This window comes from Physeter macrocephalus, chromosome 21, assembly GCF_002837175.3.
Source record: "Physeter macrocephalus isolate SW-GA chromosome 21, ASM283717v5, whole genome shotgun sequence".
Lineage (NCBI taxonomy): Eukaryota > Metazoa > Chordata > Mammalia > Artiodactyla > Physeteridae > Physeter > Physeter macrocephalus.
The window spans coordinates 72,414,008-72,423,169 of record NC_041234.1 but is presented as its reverse complement, the minus strand read 5'-3'; the positions used below and the strand labels follow the sequence as shown (position 1 = coordinate 72,423,169).

The 9,162-nt window shown below is 37.4% G+C and overlaps 1 pseudogene; it reads right to left on the bottom strand.

Annotated features, from left to right (window-relative positions):
* Positions 1-4,588: 4,588 nt before the first annotated feature.
* Positions 4,589-4,990, bottom strand: LOC112061842 (40S ribosomal protein S25-like; annotated as a pseudogene).
* Positions 4,991-9,162: the final 4,172 nt, after the last annotated feature.

Genomic DNA, 9,162 nt, shown 5'->3' with positions numbered 1-9,162 from the left:
TGCATCCATATCCCTGGTGCTTCTTCCTTTTCTTTGAAGGACACCAGTCAGACTGGATAAGGCCCTAGGACCTCATTTACCTCCTTAAAGGCCTTATCTCCAAATACAGTCACAGTGGGAGTTAGTGCTTCAACACATGAATTTGGGGGAGACACAAATCCATCCATAACAATCATCCCATTACTTTTTTGAGCATTAGCCATTTGCATGACATTTTCTCTTCCATTTTATAGAAAATGGGATTTTACCATGTTTGCTATATAGTGACTTGTTATGTGGTATTTAAGTAATCGTCAACTATTTAGACTATTACTACTGCTACTGGAAATAATAATAGTAACACTAACACCAATATAAATACCATTAGTAACTAACTCCCAGGGTTAATGTGAAGATTTAATAAAATATAGATTGCAGAAATAGATTCACCGCAATTCCTGCCCCCCCCTTAAGTGGTTAATGAATGCTAGTATAATTAAAAAAAATTTTTTTCTATCTCAGACCTATGTTTCCAGCATTTCCCCTCATTTTTCTCCCACTGCTCCCACAGCCTTCACAATAAGATACAAACCATTGAGCATATCTTGCAAGGAAGTTTCTGATTTTGTGCCTGCCAAATATATCTTCTTTCAAGGACACTTTCCTGACTCCTCTAAGGTGAGGTTAGGTTGCCCTTTTCTGAGCTTCCATAGCATCTTTGATTTCCCCATTAGAGTGTTCATCACAGCTCATTCTTAATGCTTGTGTGTCTTCTCTGCTAGATCAGAAGCTTTCTGATTATGCAGCTTGTTCATCATATCCTCAGCATCTAGTACTGTACCTGGCATAGAGTTGACACTTCCTCTGCTTGGCTTCTAATATGGGCATGTCTTCTCTTCCTTTATAGTGGGCTTACTAACTGCTCCCCCTATCTCCCAGGATTGTTGACAGGACCAGATGAGACAATGCATGTGAAGTAAGTAATCTATTTAAAGTACTTCACAAATTAAAAGCATCTGAATAATTTGCATATAACCTTGCACAAGGTTAATAAATCTTAATAGTTCAGAAAATTGTAATTGAGTTTTAATTGGCAAATGTTAATGTGTGTTCTCCACCAATATTTAGTAATTATATTTTTAAAAAGGTAGGAGACATTTCTAGCAGTTGAGATCTTTATAGTATATTTCAACACATGATAAATTCATGAACATTTCTTATCTAGAACAATTGTGTATCTTAAAAACTCATCGTCATAAGCATTCTCTGGATTTTCGCAGAATTAATCCTGAATAATTAATGAATATAAAAGAGTTGGACAAGTACTGTTGCATGCTAATCATTTGTTTCAATGTCAATTAGAGAAAAATATTCCTTTTGGCCTGCTAACTTTGAATATGTACTGTAAAATTAACTTTTAATTTACAAATATGAAATGTCTCAAATTGTTAATGAATATATTGAGAATAGAGATCTATGTCATTGGAAAGTTATAGTTTGTATAAAAAAATAGCACTGGGATTTAACAGAATTATTAACTGTTTTGAGAAGTTCTTACAAATATGTGTAGTTTATAGATCAATATTTACATAATGTTTACATATTTCCTCAAAAATGGTATGATATCTTAAGCACTAATGACTTAGGAATTATATCAAATGCAAGTCTTAAATAATTTTAGGCAGAATGAATATAAATTTAATACATACAGAATTGAAGGGGCATTTACTTTACAGGTCTCTCAAATGCATATGTCTTGATTATTCTGCTTCTAAGGATCTTGCTCAGTTTCATCTCAGTCATGATTTACTGGCACTTGTTCAAAGTTTCAGCCATAAAGTAAAGGTGAAAGTTGATGTAACACTAAACGAAAATTCTTAAAATATGTAGACTGTTTCTGTGAATTTAGCTAAGAAAAGCAACTTTAGGTTAAAGGATGAGAAAAATAATTTAATTATTTATTTGGCCTTGAGTTAGGATTTAACTTTACTCATAAGGAGGGAAAAAATCTTTTTGTTAGAAGGTGAAATTCCCTTATTAAGCAGTTGAAAGATTGTTCATTTAGACTTGGAGAGTATTTTCTAGGCATTGAGTTCATCTTTGGGGAATGCCTCTGTCTGTAGTTACAGAATCTTTTGATTGACAAACCTGAACTGAAAGTTCATGGAATTTGTCCTCTTTCATTGTTTATCTGCACACATGGCCTAGAGTTGTAAGGATTGGTCTTTTTCCTAGGATGAAACTAGTAATGATTCTACAATGATGAGAAAAATGTAAATTGTGAACTTAGTGGTAAAAGCACTGGATTGTAAGTCAAATGACTGAATTTAAGACTTATTTGCCACTGATTCACTCTGTGAACTTAGGAAGACCTATATTCTAAATGAGTCTTGAGTTTGTTTTTTAATCTGTAAAATGGTGATAATGCTTACCTCACAGGGCTGAGAGGATTAAATAAGATGTTGGGTGTGTAAGTACTTTATAAACCATGGGATATTATACAAATACAAATAATTTTTAATAGAAGATTAACAATTTTGTTTCATTAACAAATAAATTAAAATCTTGGTTCAGTTCGTTCTTGGATAAATAGATCTTGCTTTGCATTTTAGCCTATTCATTTCTAAAGGCACTGAACTAATTTTAATGGACTAATTATTTTCATAAGAACTCCAGTGTCTTAGGTAAAATATGCTATTTATGTTTATGCAAAAACAATGAGTTAATACTCAATGAATTTCAGATGACCTCTATTTTAATATGCTAAAAGAAGAATAGCATGATATTGTGATTTTAAGTTTAGTGTTTTTTCTTATTTACAATGCATTTCTATACTTCCTTTTGATTAATCTTGGGTAATTTAGACAAGTTTTAAGTGTATATTAGGAAGTATGTTAATACCTAAATTGTGTTTTTAGTAAATGTGAACTTAGTTTTCCTCTGTAAGATCTAAAATATCACTTTCACCATAATCCTGCCCTCAAAGCTATGGTGTCCAATGTTATTGATTTGGCCTTTCAGGAATCAAATCCATTATTCTGGCTAGTTAAACACTGAGCCATAAATGGAGCTGTTGTTAAAAAGTTATGACGTCACAAACTTGACCCAAGCTTATCCACTTATCCATAGCCAGAGTCAGGAATCTGCCTTCATTTTCACAGACACACGTTGGAGTTCTAAGGCATCAGGGTATGAGAGACAAGGCTGTTGACCAAATGCTGTCTCTACAGTCTGAATCAACTAGCTGCTCTCATAGTTTCCCCTCACGAGGCTGGACCTTGGCCACTACAGGGCAGCTCAGGACCAGGTGGAGGTGGTTGGGAAACCAGCTAGGAGTGATTTTCCTTTGGTGGTTATTTCTTCAAGGCAAGGATGCAATTTATTGGCCAACCAGTTGAAGTTACCCCTTGAGGAAAGAACAAGTGTCATCAAGCAAAATAGGCTCTTCAGTTTCATGACGTTAATGGAACAATCCATCAAAAGTCTCACACCTTTTCCCCCCAAAAGTCTACAGCAGAGCAGTCTTCCATATGGTTACTAATCTCTCAAAACAAATAAAAACTGTGGGACTACATTTCCTTCATCGTTTTGCACTGTGAAGTTCCTAAATGCAAGTATCACAGTTGTTAAACACAAATGCATAATTTCATACAATAAAAATGTAATAGCTATTCCCCATAAGGGCAGGTTAGGTAGTGGGTTATTCGAATCAAACTCTCTGGCTGAAAACAACTCTGAATAAATCACCTTAAAAGCACTGAGGAGTTGTGGGAGTTCCCTGTTGGCCTAGTGGTTAGGATTCCAGGTTTTCACTGCTGTGGCCTGGGTTCAATCCCTGGTTGGGGAACTGAGATCCCTCAAACCACTTGGTGTGGCCATAAGTAAATAAATAAATAAATAAATAAATTTTAAATAAATAAATCTGCATTACAAAACTAACCCTAAAAAAAAAAACACTGAGGAGTTGTAAAGATTCTGCAGCTCTAGCAGACCCTTTTTTTTTTGTGGTACGCGGGTCTCTCACTGTTGTGGCCTCTCCCGTTGCAGAGCACAGGCTCCGGACGCACAGGCACAGCGGCCATGGCTTACGGGCCCAGCCGCTCCACGGCATGTGGGGTCTTCCCGGACCGGAGCACGAACCCGTGTCCCCTGCATCGGCAGGCGGATTCTCAACCACTGCGCCACCAGGGAAGCCCTAGCAAACCCATTTTGAGGGGAAGCTTGACCAAAGAGGCTAGAGGATTATTTGAGTGCCGAAGTTGATTTTGCCTTGAAGACATTGGAGGGGTAAGGGTGAGGATTAAGATGAACCACAACTAATCAGTCACCTGATCCTACCAACCCCACAGGCCCAGAGAGAAGGCTTCTCTGGACCTAAGCAGAGCAGGAAAAGGGAAAGGAAGGGGGATAAAATAAACCTGAGAACACCTGCCCTCATATAGATTTGTACCCTAGGAATATATAGCATAGATGGTCAGTGAATTTGGTTTGATGTGATCTCCGACTTGTAGAGCCCCCAAAACACAGCCAGAAGGAGGAAAGCACACTTATTACAAGCCTTGTGGAATCTCCAAAAATGATTGTGTTTGATTTAATACAGTTTTATTTTTCAAAACGGACAGTTGGTGGGACCTGTTCTGCATCTTCACCAGCAGCTGGGGCATCTCCACCCTTGGTGTTTCTGGTGTAAATTACTTGAGCTCTGTACTTTGAAACCAGTTTCAGAAGTCCTTTACTAAGGAGCTCCTGAAGGGCTACCCTGGTGAAGGAACCACAAATCTTGTTTCCCAGAGACCACAGCTGGGATTATAAGCTTATAGTTGGGAACTTCCTTACAGAGTTTGTCATATGTTGCTTTGTCAAACAAGCCTACGTTATTGAGCTTCTCCCGAACTTTGCCTTTGGACCATGTCTTCTTTTTGGCCTTGCCCCCCATTTTGTTCCCTGGGTCTTTGTCTTTATTATCCGACTTTCTGGCATCTTTCTTCTTTTTGTCATCCTTGGGCAGCATAGCGAAACTCAAAGAGCAGCTGCTACCACTGCCGCCTTGCTAAGATGTTGGACCCAAAGTCCACAAATAGTTTTTTAAGGGCAATAACCAGTAAAACAGTTGAAGATAATTAGGCGCTTAGGAAATTTAAAAAAAAATCAGACATGGACAACTTAAATTACATTAATTGGTAATTTTGATGAATATTGTGACAAAATCAGACTAATCTATTATGGGGTCCTCTCTCCTAATGCACACATTGTGTTATGATGTAAATATCATGACCACCATCTTTATATTCCTCAATATAAGTAACAAATAAATGTTCTTTAATAATTAAGTATCACAGAAGTAGTTGCATGTTGTATGCTTTTTATTGGAGTGTTGAATATTAGTTATTAACACTCTTTTATTTAATTATACTGAACAATGGTCTACCTTAGTACAATATCTAATGTTTCTAAAACAGACATCAATGATTGGTATATAAACAGATAGTTCCAATAATAGTCATACAGAATCATTGTCTGAATTGTCTTTGTGCTCCATAATATTTAGAGAATAGTACAAGATAAATCTATTTTCCATTTTTAAACTCCAATGTAGCTAGAGTAGAAAACAAAAAACAAACAATTAAAGTGACAATAATGAATTTTTCACTCAAATCCAAAGTGGTTACTATAGTAACTTAAAATTGGAGCATTATAATAAAAGTAGAATGAAAAGATAATTTCAAATGCTATATTAATTTTTTGAAGTATGGAGAGGGGAGTTGCTGTTTCATATTTGAAAGAGACTAGATTGTTGTTGAAGCTTCTAAGAAGACCGATTTCATCTTGTCTGCCTTCTCTTTTATATTAATGTAAAAAACCTCTGACTGCAGTCATTAAGTAGGAGAGAAGGGAACCGTTAGTTTTGCTCATATTAATCTCTCTAAGACTGATGGCAATAACTTTCTACCAGCAATTCATAATTACCTGTGGGAATGGAGGGCAGATTGTGTGAAAAAGTGCTTTACAAATGACCTAAAGGATCTAATTTTTGATGTTTCTTTTCTACTTGCTGCATCACCAAGATAGAGGTACAGACACAGATGCAGATGTAACACAAAAGATTTAACTAAAGAGGGAAGGAGTTTGGGATGAGTATGGAACTGCATTCAGCAGGCCCCATATTCAAACCACTGGGGTTGTATTGTATTGAGGTCACTTTAAAACTTCATGCTAGTGGTACAGTCATTGTCAGAAAGTGGTTGGTGCTAGCACAGCTTCCTGGTCCGGAATGTAGAGATACAAGTTATTAGAAAGGGGGTGATAAACACTCCTGGGCATATATCTGGACAAAACCATAATTCAAAAAGATACTTGCACCTCTATGTTCATAGCAGTACTATACACAATAGCCAAGACATGAAAACAACCTAAATGTCCATTGACAGATGAATGGATAAAGAAGATGTGGTATATACACACACACACACACACACACACACACACACACACACACACACACAATGGAATACTACTCAGCCATTAAAAAAGAATTAAATAATGCCATTTGCAGCAACTAGAGATTATCATTCTAAGTGAAGTCAGAAAGAGAAAGACAAATACCATATGATATTACTTATATGTGGAATCTAAAGTATGCCACAAATGAACCTATCTATGAAACAGAAACAGACTCACTGACATAGAGAACAGATTTGTGGTTGCCAACGGGGAGGGAGAATGGGGGAGAGATGGATTGAGAGTTTGGGATTAGTAGATGCAAACTATTATATATAAAATGGATAAAAAACAAGGTCCTACTGTATAGCACAGGGAACTATATTCAATATCCTGGGATAAACCATAATGGAAAAGAATATAAAAAGAATGTATATATGCATATAACTGAGTCACTTTGCTCTACAGCAGAAATTAACATAACATTGTAAATCAACTATACTTCAATAAAAATTTAAAAAAAAAGAAAGGGTGTGATTAAGAAACTAAGAATAAGTAACTCTGGTGAAAAGAGAAACCTCAAACATTAGTGCCTCTGACTCCCATAAACAGGGATAAGCTACTCTCTTCTTAATGCACATTCAGTCTTCTTGTCTTCCTTCCTTCCTTCCTCCCTCCCTCCTTCCCTTCCTCTCCATCTTCCTTTCTCCTTTAGTTCTCTCTTCCTTCCACAAATGTTCATTGAGAAACTTCTATATTCCAGGCCCTGTGCTGGCCATTAGGAATATACTACTGAATAATACTGATGTAGTTCTGCCTTCATCAAGCTTATAGTCTAGTTTAGTGGAAGATACAGACAATAACCAATTACATGGATAATTATTTTATTACAATGAGATTTGGGTGTAGACTGAAAAAAAAAAAGCACAACATGAGAGCTGTGAGTTCAGGTGTATTTGGGGCTTACTGAGGACTTTAGCCCAGGAGACAGATTCTCAGATAGCTCTGAGGAACTGCTCTGAAGAGGTACAGGGGGAGGTCAGTATATAAGTGATTTTGGAGGAGATATGTGCAATCAAGCACACACATCTTGGTAGAAGGTTGCTGCTAGTCACAAGGAGCAGATGTCTCCATTAATAATCTTAGAGCTTTTCTAAGTATGAGAAGATGCAAGAAATTGGGTTCATAAAATTTTCTCCTGAAAATATCTAACTATCTGAAAGCCGGTTCTGCCAGATTTTTGCAAAGCAGAGGGTGTCTCATTCTTGATCTCCACCCTGAACTCCTTTCAGGGTGTGTTGAAGGTCAGTGACTGCAGTGGCTAGTGACTTCATTCTTGTAGAACCAGATGTGGAGCGACATTCTTTAGTTTGCAAGAGCTAAAATTTAAAATTACAGGGGGGGCACTGAGAGTATACAACAGGAAAAAAACCTCATCTGAGGGGATAGTTAAAGTTTTTGTGAGGAAATGATATTCACATTGATTACTGCAGGGTGAATAGGACTTAGCCAGCTGATGAATGTAGGGAAAAAACAGTGCAGGAAGAGGAAATAAGTGCAAAGGCCTGCGGTGAAAAGGAACTTAGTGTATTTGAAATAAAGAGAAGGCCAGTGAGGCAGGAGCATAGTGACCAAGAAGAGATTAGAAAGGTAAGCAAGGCCTTGGAGGCCATAGTATGGTGTTTGAACACTTTGGTTTATCCCCATTCTGTTGCAATTATTTGCATACATGATCAAGGAGACTTTTTTCCTTTTCCTTTTTTGTATCCTTGGTATCTAGTGTAGTGCCAGGTGCATAGCAAGTGCTCAGTAAATGCTTGTTGAATTAGTGAAGTAAAAGGAAAATGACTTCCTTATGATTGGAAGAACACAGTTACTACAGAAAAAAGGATAAGATTGTATCTGGTTATCATTTTTCTTGTTGTGTCTATCAAGCCATATTTATTTAAATAACAGGCAGATTTTTTCCTACAAGCAAAGATGTAGTTGAACTCAGGTTTGTGTGCCAGATGCACAGTGAAGCCAAACAAACCAATTGTTGGAGTTTGGAGCAGAGAAAGGTTTATTGCAGGGCCAAGCAGGGAGAATGGGTGGCTTGTACTCAAAAGGCCTGAATTCTCAGATGGTTTTGTTTTTTTTTTTTTTTTTTTCTGGGACCCAGATGGTTTTTAAGGAACAGTTTTTATAGGCAAAATATGGGGGGAGGGCTGCAAGATATGTGACTTTCTTCTGACTGGTTGGTGGGGAGGTAACAGGGTGGTGTTCCAGGAATCTCAATCATCAGCCTTCTGGTTCCAATCAGTCTGGGGTCCATGGCTTATGCTCAGCCTGAAGTTACCATCCTCCACCTGGGTGGGGGCCTTAGTTCCTATAGAAGAACTAGAGATATGTATCAGATAATTATGCACATCCCCCAGGAGGAACCAGGACCCTGTTCCATTGCTGCACTATTGTTTTTTTCTGCATTCCCTCACTTCTCTAATTATAACTGCCCTTTGGAACTCAGGGAAGGTCTAAGAGGCTGAAAGCCTTTTTCCTTCAAACAAGGATTGGGGGACATGAAAATGCTTTTGTACTGGGAGGACTCACAGGGTCCTGCTTGTTTTCAAAGAGACTGAGAGGGGCTGGTTAGTAAATCAATGAATTGTTGTATGGAACTAAGAGAAAACCAGTTTTTCTAGAAAAGTACCATGGGGGAGGAAAAACAATTTTCCCTTTACCCTTCTAGGCTCTTGGATGAGACAC